The sequence below is a fragment of the Cervus canadensis genome, chromosome 2, assembly GCF_019320065.1.
Source record: "Cervus canadensis isolate Bull #8, Minnesota chromosome 2, ASM1932006v1, whole genome shotgun sequence".
Taxonomy (NCBI): domain Eukaryota; kingdom Metazoa; phylum Chordata; class Mammalia; order Artiodactyla; family Cervidae; genus Cervus; species Cervus canadensis.
The window spans coordinates 109,538,588-109,552,268 of NC_057387.1; the positions used below are offsets into that span (position 1 = coordinate 109,538,588).

Consider the following 13,681-nt stretch of genomic DNA (forward strand, 5'->3'; position numbering starts at 1 on the left):
AAAGAGACATGTGCACCCCAATGTTCATCGCAGCACTGTTTATATAGCCAGGACATGGAAGCAACCTAGATGCCCATCAGCAGATGAATGGATAAGGAAGCTGTGGTACATATACACCATGGAATATTACTCAGCCGTTAAAAAGAATTCATTTGAATCAGTTCTAATGAGATGGATGAAACTGGAGCCCATTATACAGAGTGAAGTAAGCCAGAAAGATAAGAACATTACAGCATACTAACACATATATATGGAATTTAGAAAGATGGTAACGATAACCCTATATGCAAAACAGAAAAAGAGACACAGAAATACAGAACAGACTTTTGAACTCTGTGGGAGAAGGTGAGGGTGGGATATTTCAAAAGAACAGTGTATCTATCTATGGTGAAACAGATCACCAGCCCAGGTGGGATGCATGAGACAAGTGCTCCGGCCTGGCGCACTGGGAAGACCCAGAGGAATCGGGTGGAGAGGGAGGTGGGAGGGGGGATCGGGATTGGGAATACATGTAAATCCATGGCTGATTCATATCAATGTATGACAAAACCCACTGGAAAAAAATAAAAATAAAAATAAAATAAAATAAAAAAAAAAGAATCCACCTGCAATGTAGGAGACTCGTGTTCAATCCCTGGGTCGGGAAGATCCCCTGGAGAAGGAAATAGCAACCCACTCCAGTATTCTTGCCTGGAGAATCCATGGACAGAGGAGCCTGGCGGGCTGCTGTCCATGGGGTCGCAGAGAGTCGGATGTAACTGGGTGGCTCTCACTCAGTAATGAGACATGAATTGAGAAGCACGCTTCCTCTGTCACATGAGATGTTCACCTCCAGGGGTCCGCCCTGCTTGAAGGTCAGCCTCTCCACCCCCAGGGTCGTGGCTGGATCCTCCTCATTCTTCAGGATGTGGCCCAGCTTTGCCTCGCGTGGGGAGCCGTTCTCCGTGCTGAGCTGTAAGGGTCTGTCTGTGAGGAGGGGTCAGGGGCAGAATTTCAGGGACACGGGAACAGCTGTCACCAAGGCAGGCCAGACCGATCAGGCAGCTCCATTGGATTTTTGCCTTGCGTGTGGATGTCGCTCATTGGAGCCTAGAGTGGAACTGAGGGGCGCACACGGCTGAGTGCCCTGCAGACCTCTGCCACCTGCAGTGGGGTCAGCCTTACTTCTTCTAGGTCTTGATTTTCAGGAACAGCAGGGATAAGAAAAGTGGAGGTTGTGGTCTGGAAGTAGCCTGGTTGTAGATTAGCCAGGTTGAACTCCTGGTGGTTCCTGGCATCCCACCAAGAGGAGGAGTTTCTGTTTTCAGAACCATGCCTGCCATCAGCGCATCTCTCATGGATCTCTGTCGACAAACAGGGCTGGGGTCCTTCCAAGATGCCACCGGTTCCCAGCAAAGATGGAGGTTACTTTGCAGCTGATGGTGATGGGGTGGGAGCTGGGGGTGGGTGGGTGTTGGAGGTGATGGGGGGGTCTCTGGGGGCTGCTGGCAATGGCTTGTCTGATCTCACCAGCAGTCCTTGAGTCCAGCAAACACGGGTGCCCTCCTGTGAACCAGAACAAGGAGCTGCTGGTCTGGAAGCTCGTGTGCTTCACTGTGCCTCGAGTGATCGTTAGCTCTGTGGTCTTCAGTTTCTCCTGTGACAGAATTGAAAAGATTTTATTTAGATGCTGCCATGAATCTTTTTTTATGTCAACAGTTCTTGCCATTTATTTTGAAATGCTTTATATATGTGTGTATGTGTGTGTATGTATGTGTGTGTGTGTGTGTGTGTGTGTGTGTGTATGTCTTCCCTGGTGGCTCAGACGATAAAGCTTCTACCTACGATGCTGGAGACCCAGGTTCAATCCCCTGGGTTGGGAAGATCCCCTGGAGAAGGAAATTGCAACCCACTCCAGTATTATTGCCTGCAGAATCAGAAGGACGGAGGAGCCTGGTGGGCTACAGTCCATGGGGTCTCAAAGAGCTGGACACAACTGAGCGACTTCTCTTTCCTCCATATTAAATTGGAGGATAATTGCTTTACAATGTTGTGTTGGTTGCTGCCGTATAACAACGTGAATCAGCCATAATTGTATATATATATCCCCTCGTTCTTGAGCCTCCCTGCCCCTCCAGTCCCACCCCTCTGGGTCATCAGAAAGCGCCAGGCTGGGCTCCCTGTGTTATATAGCAGCTTCCCACTAGCTATCTGTTTAACACATGATAGTGTAGGTGATTTAGAAATACCGCTCAAGCATGTCTGACTGTTTGCCACCCCACGGACTATACAGTCCATGGAATTCTCCAGGCCAGAATACTGGAGTGGGTATCGCCTTTCCCTTCTCCCTGGGTCGGATCTTCCCGACCCAGGGGTCAAACCCAGGTCTCCCGCATTGCAGGCAGATTCTTTATCAGCTGAGCCACAAGGGAATCCCAGTAGTGTATATATGGAAAAAAATAGGGAACGCTTCACAAACTTACGTGCCGTCCTTGCACAGGGGCGGCGCTCATCTTCTGCGTATCTTCGCGGTTTTACTTCTGCGCTGCCGGAGCGAGCCCTGCTGTGAGCCTGGAAGCAAGTGAGAGAAGGTTAAGGGGAGCCAAGCAGCTGGTGGAAGCAGGCCGCTGCTGTGCACGCCGCCTGGCCCGGGTGGGCCTGCTGTTACCCAGAAGGCCGTGCAGAGGGGAACCACGTGGGCAGAGAGAGACACTTGCCGGTGTAAAGAGGACACGGCTGTTGAGGATGGTGCGTAGGGAGGTGCTCTCTGCTGCCCGTCAGAGCAGGGAGGCAGAGGCGGCAGTGGACTTGGAGGGGGGCCCTGTGTCATCACCCCCGGGATGCCACATGGTACCCGCCCTGCTGAAGTTACATGCTTTCTCTTGTGGTTCAGAGGCCTTAAGAAGTCTTTCAGCAAACCTTTGCCCTTGTGTCTTATCTGCCATTCGCTTCCCAACTGCTGAGCAAAGCTCCAGGCTGCCGTATCGGCTTTTCTAACGACTTTTCAAATTCCCTTGGCTCCTCCTGGTCCAGCTTCTGTGAACATCACTTTACTGCTGAGAACATCTATAACATAGTGAGAGAAACGAGCCACATTCTTCCAGCACTTTGCAGTGGACGTGAGTTTGAGCAGACTCCAGGAGATGGTGAAGGACTGGGAAGCCTGGTGTGCTGCCTTCCATGAGGTCACAAAGAGTCAGACACGACTGAACGGCTGAACGATTACAATCCTAGGGAAACTGCACAGAGATGAGTGAAACCTCAAGGCATGTGAAGCCACGCTTCCATCCTGGAACAGGCCAAACCAGCGGGGGCCGTGAAATCCATCAACACAAAGGTTAGCGAAGCCGAGGCGAGCACATCGGATGGAAGTGGGGGGTGGACCCTCAGTGTTCCAGGCTGCTTCGTCCCCGTGGCCTCCCTTCGTGAAATTCACGCATCTCTCCCGCACCCCCGCCAGCCTTGCAGACTCACCCCGGGGCTTGTGTGCAGTGATGGCGTGGTGAGCATGCATCTCGTGTGCAGTGTGGAAAGGAGTGTGTCTCCCCCAGGACACTCAGTGCCCCATGATGTCAGCCTCCCAGACGACTGCATCCTAGCCTGTGAGAGCCCTTTAGCCTGTCGGGGGCCTTATCTCACCTTTTCCCTTGAGAGGCTGGGCCTGTGACGTTGGGGTGACTGTGGGAATTGGGGGCAGGCAGGCACTTGGTGTCTGTGCATCGAAAAGAAGAGGGCCCGGGGCAATCCCGGCAGGCAGCGGCTTTGTGAAAATGTGTGTGGGGTGTGACAGGTGCCGTGGGGGTCTGTGAGCCAGGCCTCGGGAGGTGGGCCTTCGGTTGCTGGTTCCGCCCAGATGTCACAGGGAGTAGTCACGTCCATTCTCAAGTGAGAAGGCGAAACAGTGCTTGCTGTGAGGGTCCTGTTAGCTCCAGAGCGAGGTCCAGCGCTTCGGGCCCCGAGTGCTCAGCTGATGGGCTGCCGTGTGCCCTCCAGGGGCGGTGGCACCCTGACCCGGTGTCCAGGGGATCTGCCCCCCACCATGTCCATCTCTGTGTTCCGGTGCGGGATCCACGTGCTGAGATGCTCTGAAAGACGGTGCTCGTGGCCTCATTTTTCTCCTCCTTGTTTCATCCTCTTGAATCTCTCACCTCCCCCCAACTTACTTTCCTGGTGGCTCGGATGTTAAGGAGTCTGCCTGCAGTGTGGGAGACCGTGGTTCAATCCCTGGGTCAGGAGGATCCCCTGGAGAAGGAAATGGCAACCCACTCCAGTATTCTTGCCTGGAGAATCTCACGGATGGAGGAGCCTGGCACGCCACAGTCCATGGGGTTGCAAAGAGTTGGACGTGACTGAGTGACTTCACTTCTTCTTTAACTTACTTCCAGAAACACTGGTGGGTAAAGGCCTACAGCCCCTCACCTGGATTCCGGAAATCCAGGAAATCCAAAAGCCCGCCTGGGTTCTTTCTGGGTCCATGCACCTGAAGGCACTTTGCAGTTGACCACGGAATCATCCACGTGTTTCATTAGGGCATGGGTAGTCTGTAGCGTATCGATATTTCCGAGCATCCATGTGGGTGTTTTAGGAGTGCCAGTGTCGGTCTGTATCGGAGAACCATTTAAACCAGGGGTCCCCAACCTCTGGGCCAAGCACTTTTACCTCCTGTCAGGTCACCGCCGGCATTAGACTAGATACAAAGTGCACAAGAAATGTCGTGCCCTTGTATCATCCTGAAACCACCTCCTCCCACCGCACCCCCTCCCCCCCGGGGGTTTGTGGAAAAATTGTCTCCCGCAGAACCAGCCTCTCTGGTGCCACTAAGGTTGGGAACCGCTGCTTTGAACCACTCAGAATTGTTCATTCAAGACGCAAGGCCGGACACATGAGTGATCGGAAGACAGCACCCGCCCCCCGCCGGGAGCATGTCACAAACGCAGGATGAGTGCCCGAGCTGTAATTGCGTTTGGATCCCCACAGGACGCCTGGACACGTTAACAGTTTGGGAGTCTCTGGTCAGCCCTCTAATCCGTCAGCCATCTGTTCTCTGTGAGGAGCAGGCCGGGAGGGGGACCAGGGCAGCGCCGCTGGGCCCTCTGGCCCTGGTACAGTCCCCCCAAAGGTGTCATGGCCCCTGTGCCAGCCGGCACGGTGGGGCACCGCCCAGGGAGGCACGGTGGCCCAGGAGTGGGCAGCTCCTCCCGCCCGGCCTCCGGTCTCATCACAGAGCTCCCCGACCGCTCGGAGATGCCGCCAGCAAAGAGGGACGGTCACCCTCCTGGGGGCCTGGCTGTTGTCACCCAGGGCTCCTCACGGGAGCCTTTGTGCAGAGGGACCCAGTCACCAGCTGCCACAGGCCCGTGACGGGTTCCGGTGTCAGAAGGTCACCTTGATCCCGTGGTGACGGCACCCCTGCCTCTTGTTCCCCAGCTTTCAGCTCACCTGGTGCGGGCGGGGCTGGCCCGGGGTGTCCCCGTGGCCGCTTCGGTGGCCCCCACCTGTCACGCAGGGAGACGGGGAGCTGTCTGAGTGAGTGGGGGATGGGAGCGTCCAGGTGGAGGGCCAGGAGGGGCCCTGGGTTCTCCTGGGAGCCTGCAGCTCAGGTGTGCGGGCCCCTGCGAGGGAGGAGCCGGGGGGGCGGTCAGCCCTCCGCCCCGTGAACTTGGCTGCCTCTTCGGTGGGCCCCGCTGTTTAACATGAGGACTGTCCTTGTATCAGTATTTGTCCTCAGGAGGCTGGGTGGGTCTCAGGGAGGGCTGGTGAGACTGGCGCACATCCCGTCCGGGCCAGAGTGCTGGGCAGGGTGGCCGCTGGGACCACAGGCCCTAAGGACACCGAGGTCAGTGCCCGGCGTGCTGCAGGCGGGCGGCTCTCGGGCACTCGGGGGCCTGTGCCTGCAGTCTCCTCTGGGGCGCTTTCCCCGCCTTCCCCTTGCCAGCTCTTTGTAAAACGGAAGCCCTCTGGGCTCCCCCCAGCCGTTCTTCCCACAGAACTCAGCTCCTCGGGGCGGGCAGAGTGGCTCCTCGGCTCATGGTCCAGCCCTTCCTTCTTCACCCCCAGTGCCAGCGTGATGCCCCCCAAGAGCTGTCAGCAATGCCAGTTCTCGGCCTCCCTGCCCCCGACCCGCGGACCCGGGAAATGCCGTGGGCTCCCGTCTGGCGGTGCAGGCGGGTGTCTGCCTCGGTGGCGCTGACGGTCCGCGGGACTTGCATCGAAGCATCTTCTTTTGTCCCCCCGAGGGGCGGGCTCTGCAGACACCATGCCCAGGGTGGCGGGAGCCCCTGTTCTTCCTGTGGCTGAGCCGTGAGCGCACGCTCTGGTGATGGAACAGTGCTTATCAGGAGCCAATCGACGCCAGAGCAGAGAGGCAGAGGCTTAGCGGGACCCGACTTGGCAGCCAATGCTTGGTCCCTGGGGGAGGGCACAGGGCGGGGGCGTCACCTGAGACCCACCCCCACACAGGTGGGACCACCCAGGAAAGGTAGCGAGGGCACACGCGGGGGGGGGGGGGCATGACCTGAGCCTCACCCCCCGCACAGGTGGGACCACCCGGGAAAGGTGGCCGAGGGCACACGGGGGCATGACCTGAGCCCCACCCCCTGCACAGGTGGGACCACCCGGGAAAGGTGGCCGAGGGCACATGGGGGCATGACCTGAGCCCCACCCCCTGCACAGGTGGGACCACCCGGGAAAGGTGGCCCTGTCTGTCTCGCTCTTCAGAGCTGTACTCGGCTCCCTTCTGCCTGCCGTCTTCCGGGAGGGGGTTTCCAGGCCTCCATGTCTCCAGAGTTGATTCTGAGTAGGTGGGGAGAGAGGAGCTAGGCAGAGTCTCAGGCTCCTTGATGAGAACACTTGAATCCTCTTTCTTTCCCAGACGTGTTCTTGGCAGGCACATGCTGAGGGTTTGTGAGGGGGGCACCTTTAGAGACTCAAGAAGGACAAGCCGGGGGTTTTCTCTGGGACTTAGAGAGGGGCTCACCTCTGATCTTCCCTCGACTGGCAGGTCTGGGAGGTGAAGCGGGGGGTCCTGTGTGCAGGACAGTGGAGAGCTGTGTGCTGGCATTTCAGGGATGCTGACCTGAGTGACCGGGGAGGAGCCTGATGGAGCAAGAGGCTGGGGACGGGAGGGTGCTTATGTCAAGCCGCCCCAAACTGTTTTACAAAGATACAGGAAGTTCACAGAGTGCCTTGAAGCACTCTGGTGTGGAGTTAAGGTGCGGACGGTTTGGATCCAGGCCCTGCCACCCCCTTGAGCAGGACTTGGGATGGATGACTTGGAGCATCGTCTCAATGGCAGTTGAATCTCCTCTCCGCCACATTCATTGTCGGGGTCTGCTCAGATCCACTTCCAATTCTGCACAGGGCTGGTGTTGAAAATACCAGTTATTGCAGGGAAGGGAAAAAGAAGTCAGAGCCGAGAAATTCTATCAAGGGAACGTTCTTTAAGTGGAAATAGCGTCAGAAACCAGGTTTGGGACAGTTCCCTGGTGAGCTTACAGCGCGAGTGGGATTTCATGGCGTGTTGAACGCTGGCTGGTGGTGGAGGCGGGAAGCCCGCTGGAGTCGCACGGTCAGGGAGAACCGTTGGCTGTTTGGAGAAAGTCCAGAACCCCAGGGTCTGGATGTTCCAGGAAGGGGGGCAGTTTCTTCCATCTGCCCTTCACCCAGAATGTCAGGAGAGCAGCGCCCACACATCGGGCTGCGGGGAGGCGGTGGTGGGCAGGTGGACACACCTGTCGGAGGTCTGCAGCCAGGTGTGGCCGAGGCATCCGGAGCTGCGGTGGGTGCAGAGAGGGTCGAACCCAGAGGGCGGAGGCAGGGGCGATGAGGAGGGTACACACACACACACACACACACACACACGGCGGGTGTCCGGGTGGGAGTGTGATGGCAGAGGCGATGAGGAGGGTACACACACACACACACACACACACACACACACACACACACACACGGCGGGTGTCCGGGTGGGAGTGTGATGGCAGGGGCGATGAGGAGGGTACACACACACGGCAGGTGTCCGGGCGATGAGGAGGGTACACACACACACACACACACACACACACACACACACACACACACACACGGCGGGTGTCCGGGTGGGAGTGTGATGGCAGGGGCGATGAGGAGGGTACACACACACGGCAGGTGTCCGGGCGACACACACACACCACACACACACACACACACACACACACACACACACACACACACACACACGGCGGGTGTCCGGGTGGGAGTGTGATGGCAGGGGCGATGAGGAGGGTACACACACACACACACACACACGGCGGGTGTCCGGGTGGGAGTGTGATGACCTTCTAGTTGTGCCTTGGTTTCCTTTTCTCTGCAAGGAGCACTTACGCCTCTGTTGCGTTGTTGTTGTTCAGTCCTGTCTCTTTCTGACCCCAGGGACTGCAGTGCTCCAGGCTTCTCTGCCCTTCATTACCTCCCGGAGTTTGCTCAGACTCATGCCCATTGAATCAGTGATGCTCAAACCATCTCATCCTCTGTTGCCCCCTTCTCCTCCTGCACTCCATCTTTCGCAGCGTCAGGATCTTTTCCCAAGTTGTTGTGCAGATTCGTTAAGGAGAGCAGCTTCCGGGACGCAGGCCCACGGTTAATATCAGTAAGGAGCTGCTACTGAGACCTTGTCACTGTCGTCCTCAAGGGCGGGTCGAGTCTTGGCCCATCTCCCTGCTGGCTGGTTGGCCACTGGTGGCTGCGAGTCTGCATGCTAAGTGGTGCCTGGTCCCTGAGACTTGAGGGACCGCATCCGTCTGGAGCCTCAGTCAGGCCGTGGGTTGGGCTCCCACCTGGCAGGGCTTGGGTTCTCAAGTGAGCAGAGGGCAGGGACTCCAGCCCTGGGGGAGAGGGACCACCCAGGGCATCTGTCAGCGTGTGAGGCCCTCCTGGTTGGTGCTCCTTGTAGTAGAAGTCGTATTTCCACCCTTCGAAAGTGGCTTCACTGAGCTTTGACTGACGCATGAAAGAACCTCTGCTTAGGGACCCCCAGAGACGCTGTCTCCTCCACCTCCATCCCAGCTGATGGCGCCCCTGAGCTGCGGTCCGCTCCTCTGGGTTCCGTTCCTGGGTGCACAAAGGCTTCATCTCCTTCCAGCCAGAAGTCTAGGAAAGCTTCTTGGTGGCGTCTGGATGGGAGGCCTGCAGAAGGGCTCTAGGGAGCGTGATCTTCAGCAATAGAAAGATTTATTGCAGGTAGGCTTTGGGGACGAGGAGCTTGGGAGTCTGCGAGGCAGCGCGTTAATTGGCAGGTCACTGGGAGCCGTCATCTCCAGCAGCTCGTTTTAATTAGCCTGCTCTGCCGGGTGGAGTCCGTGCCGTTGCAGCAGCAGAGCGCATGGCCCCGCTTCACCAACCTCGTGGTTGACTTGGGTTTCCTCGGTGGCAAGTTTGCAGCGGGTGGGGCTCTGGGTTTCCAGCCCCTGGCTGGGAGCGGGCCAGCATCTCCCGAGCACCCAGACAGCGCTCGGAGCTTCCCTGGCTTGACAGGGATCGAGGTCCCGGCCGCCCTTCTAGCCCTGTAACCAGAAGCCTTGCTGCCCCCGGGCCCCCCCCCCCACCGCTGCCAGCCTCTCGGGGCACCAACAGGGCACCCTGCCCCCCAACTCTGATCGGGGAGGAAAAGAGCCTTTCATCCACACACCTGTGTGCCTTGAGCCCGTTTGGAAATATATTTTTGTGCTTGTCAAACAAACTTTCCCTCCAGCCCATAAAACTGTAGAGAGAGGTGCGGGGAGGTGGTTTTCCGGGGTGGCGGTGAGCAGTTGGTGCTCAGTGTCCTAGAACCCGGGGCAGCCCTGGAGGGGATGGAGGGGCCCTGGTGCCCCCAGGCAGAGCTGCAGCGGCTCGGTGGGTCTGCTCTTCCGGCTGGATCGTCTTCCCAGGAATCCGGGTTATGGAGGGAAGCGTGACTTCTCAGAGGGGCCAGAGGTCTGCCTGCTCTGTGACGCCCCTCCTGTAGCCGTGCCATCCCTCTGTCTCATGGAGAGCCTGGGGTCCTGCCCTCTGGGCCGTGCAGCCAGCAGGGTGGGTCTGCCTGGCTGAGACCCCGAGGAGGGGGCTCCCGGGCCACTCGTGCCCATCCTGTAGGCCTCCGTGTCGAGTCTGTGAATGGAGCCTGGCCCCAGTGCAGTGCCTGATGCCCGGCTGTGGGCCCAGGGGGACATGCTCAACTGACCCGCAGACGCCCTGTGCCTCCCAAGAGGGCGCACACGTGTCTGGGTGTGCAGGCCCGGGTGGACAGCAGGGAGAGCTGGCTGGGTGTTCCCCGCTGGGCCAGCCCTTGTGTCTTTCCATCAGGTTGCTTTGGGCGAGGCGGGAGGATGTCGCCCAGAAGCACAGGTGTGACCCCCCCCCCACCTTTGACCTTGGCCTCCTGCTCTGAGGTTCACACCTGAGCAGAGGCCGGAGATGCGGAGAACAGGCCTGGGGGTCGCGACCCGTTTCTGAGTATCTGAGGTTTAAAAAGCTCCACGGTAGGGAGGCTGGATCAGAGGCTGGCCGGTGGCCACCGCAGGTAGGAGATTGGATGGACCTCTGGGGCACCTACTCTGCCATATGCGGCCAGGCGAGGCCCCTCAGATTGGAAAGCAAGCCCCCCAGCTGCTGGCTGACCTTGAGTGTGTCTGCGGGCTGGGTGGGGTCTGCTCCCTGGAGGAGCCTCGGGGGAGAACCATGCTGGGTGTTCTCAGGGAGGAGAGGGGGGCCGCTGAGATGCTGAGTGTGTGCACGGTTGCCTGCGGCTGACCAGCAGAGGTGGCCCGGGCTCCTTGGAGCTGCGCCCTGGGAGCTTGGGGGGGTCACAGCTCCCTCTGCCCACACTGCCCACCAACCCTGCTTGAGGAACAGGCCTGGGACTCCTCAGGTCCCTTTGTCCTGACCTACCCCCATCTTCTAGGGCTCGGCCACTACTCCAACGGCCACAGACAGGAGGACCCGCCCCATGGCTCTAGCCAGGCTTGTCCCAGCTGCCCACACCTAGGCCATCTGGGGTGCAGCAGTGCTTGGGGGCGGCTCCTGGCCCCTTGTCCTCCTGTGGGTGAGCCCTCCTGTGGGAATCTGGGGGTGCCTAGCCCCACAGGGGTATCAGGAGTGAGGCCACAAGTGCCCTCACCCTCACCCTTTAAGCGCTCAGACTGGCCAGGATGTCAGGACCTGTGAGAGACCCCCGGCTGGGCGGGGAGGGTGTCTGGGGGCTCCATCCTCTGTCTGTCCCTTGCTCTACAGGTGCACATTGGAGTAAACTTATGAAAGTCACTCAGTTGTGTCCAACTCTTTGCGACCCCATGGGCTATACAGTCTATGGAATTCTCCAGGCCAGAATACTGCATGGGTAGCCTTTCCCTGCTCCAGGGGATCTTCCTAACCCAGGGATCAAACCCAGTCTCCCGCATTACAGGCGGATTCTTTACCAGCTGAGCCACCAGGGAAGCTTGGAGTAAAGTCATACGTATACTTAATCCAAACCAATGTGTGTTAATCTTCCCAGCTGCTTTAGCAAGTGCGGGAAGCTACATTTAACTTTTTTCTCTACCAAGCCACGAGGTCAGGAGTGTAGGATCATTTTGGTTGTGTGCTGAGCTTAGTGAGGGGGGTGCAGTGTCGGTGTGCACTTACCCTCGGGACTGTGTGTGGACGTGTGTTTTGAACACATGTGTTGGTGGTCTTCTGCTTTCTCATGGGCAGAGTGGAAGTCAGGTGTGAACTGAAGACTGGTGTTTTGGAGCTGGGCTGGATCATTTTCCGAGGACCCAAGTCTTTAGCAGGTACCGTTGTGGCCCTCTGGCTTTCTGGAGATCAGAGGTGGAAACTCGAGAGGTGGCCCCGGGTTTCCCAGCTGGCAGGGCCCTGGGGGCTGTGGTTCGGTCTGGGAAGGCTGCTGGAGCCTGTGGGTCTGTGGCCTTGCCACCCAGGCAGGTCTGCTTCCTGCTGGCATTCAGCGCGGAGCCTGGAGGCCGGGTGCTGCTCCGGGGAGGGGAGGGGAGGGGAGGCTGGGCACCTGGACCGCCCAACCCCTCCCAGGCGCACGCGCCTTCCCCGCAATTCACAAACGTCTTTCCTCTTAGAGGCTGTGTCTCGCGCTGTGTTGCTTCTTTAGGGCTGAAAAGGCTTGCTGGGTTCCAACAGCTCAGCGAGATGGCGGTGCGGGGCAGAGACTTGGGGTTTTCCTGATTTGGTGAGAGGAATGGAGTCTGAACTCGTTCCAGGGATGCTGGCTTTCAAGAGTTAATGAAACATGGAGAACCAGAGATGATGATGATGGCAGTCATGTTAATGACGTTTATTGGCCGTTTCTGTGCCAAGAGCTCTTGAGAGCATAACCTGGAGGAACCCACTTAATCCTCCCACCAGTCCGTAACTAGAGCGGGCCTCCTGGTCTTGTCATGGGTCACAGTGTGGACAGTGGGGCCAGAGCCCACCCAGATCCCCTGACCCAGAGCAGCTCCCGCCCGTGTGTCTGGTCCCGTGTGACGGTGACTGTTTGGCTCGGTCGCAGAGGTGTTTTCGATTTGCACTGAGCTGTGAGTGACACGTGGGTGCTTTCTGCAGGCCCGCCTCGTGTGACGGAGGTTTTGGTCCCAGACAGGTTCGCTCACCTGGCAGTACCGGGGTGGGTTTGGCCTGAGAGCAGGGGCTGTGGGAGCAGACGTCCCTGGACCCGGGGCCTGGCGGTCAGTGCCTCTGAGCCTCAGGCCCCGTCTGGAAGCAGGAGGGGTAATGGGCACCCGGCCAGGGCCTCTGTGTGGAGGGGTGAGACCCTCTGCCTGGGAAAGGGTGTCGCTCTGTACTCGGGGGACACGTGGTGAACCTCACATTCCCGGAACTTGTTCAGCTCCTCATGAGGCCTGTGTGTGTCTGCGTGTGTCTGCATGAGCCTGTGTGTGTCTGTGTGTCTGTGTGTCTGCATGCTTGTGTGTCTGTGTGTCTCTGTGTGCATCTTTGTATGTCTCTAGTGTGTGTGTGCACGCGTGCTTGTGTTTCCATGTGTCTCGTGTGAGTGTTCATGCATGCTGTGTGTATCTCTGTATTGTGTGTCTGTGTGTGTGTGCACACATGCGTGTATGTTGCTGTGTGTCTGTGTTGTGTGTCTGTTTCTGTGTGTTTCTCTGTGTTGTGTGTCTCTGTGTGCGTTCCTCTGTGCTGTATGTCTCTGAGTGTGTCTCTGAGTGTGTGTGTCTTGAGTGTGTGTCTCTGTGTGTCTGAGTGTGTGTCTCTGAGTGTCTCTGTGTCTCTGAGTGTCTCTGTGTCTGTGTCTCTGAGTGTGTGTCTGTGTGTGTGTCTGTGTTTCTGAGTGTGTGTCTCTGAGTGTGTGTCTGAATGTGTGTCTGAGTGTCTCTGTGTGTGTGTCTCTGAGTGTGTGTCTGAATGTGTGTCTGAGTGTGTGTCTCTGAGTGTCTCTGTGTGTGTGTCTCTGAGTGTGTGTCTGAATGTGTGTCTGAGTGTGTGTCTCTGTCTCTGTGTGTGTGTCTCTGAGTGTCTCTGAGTGTGTGTCTCTGTGTGTCTGAGTGTGTGTGTCTGTGTCTCTGAGTGTGTGTCTCTGTGTGTGTGTCTCTGAGTGTGTGTCTGTGTGTCTCTGAGTGTCTCTGAGTGTGTGTCTGTGTGTGTCTCTGAGTGTGTGTCTCTGAGTGTCTCTGTGTGTGTGTGTCTGTGTGTGTGTGTCTCTGAGTGTCTCTGAGTGTGC

The 13,681-nt window shown here is 57.9% G+C and overlaps 1 protein-coding gene and 1 pseudogene across 2 annotated transcripts in view; one reads left to right on the forward strand and one right to left on the reverse strand.

Annotated features, from left to right (window-relative positions):
• AGAP1 (ArfGAP with GTPase domain, ankyrin repeat and PH domain 1) overlaps positions 1-13,681 on the forward strand; it is a 574,797-nt gene that overhangs the window by 51,351 nt on the left and 509,765 nt on the right. The gene's annotated exons all lie outside the window — the stretch shown is intronic.
• On the reverse strand, positions 2,435-2,535 carry LOC122437485 (annotated as a pseudogene).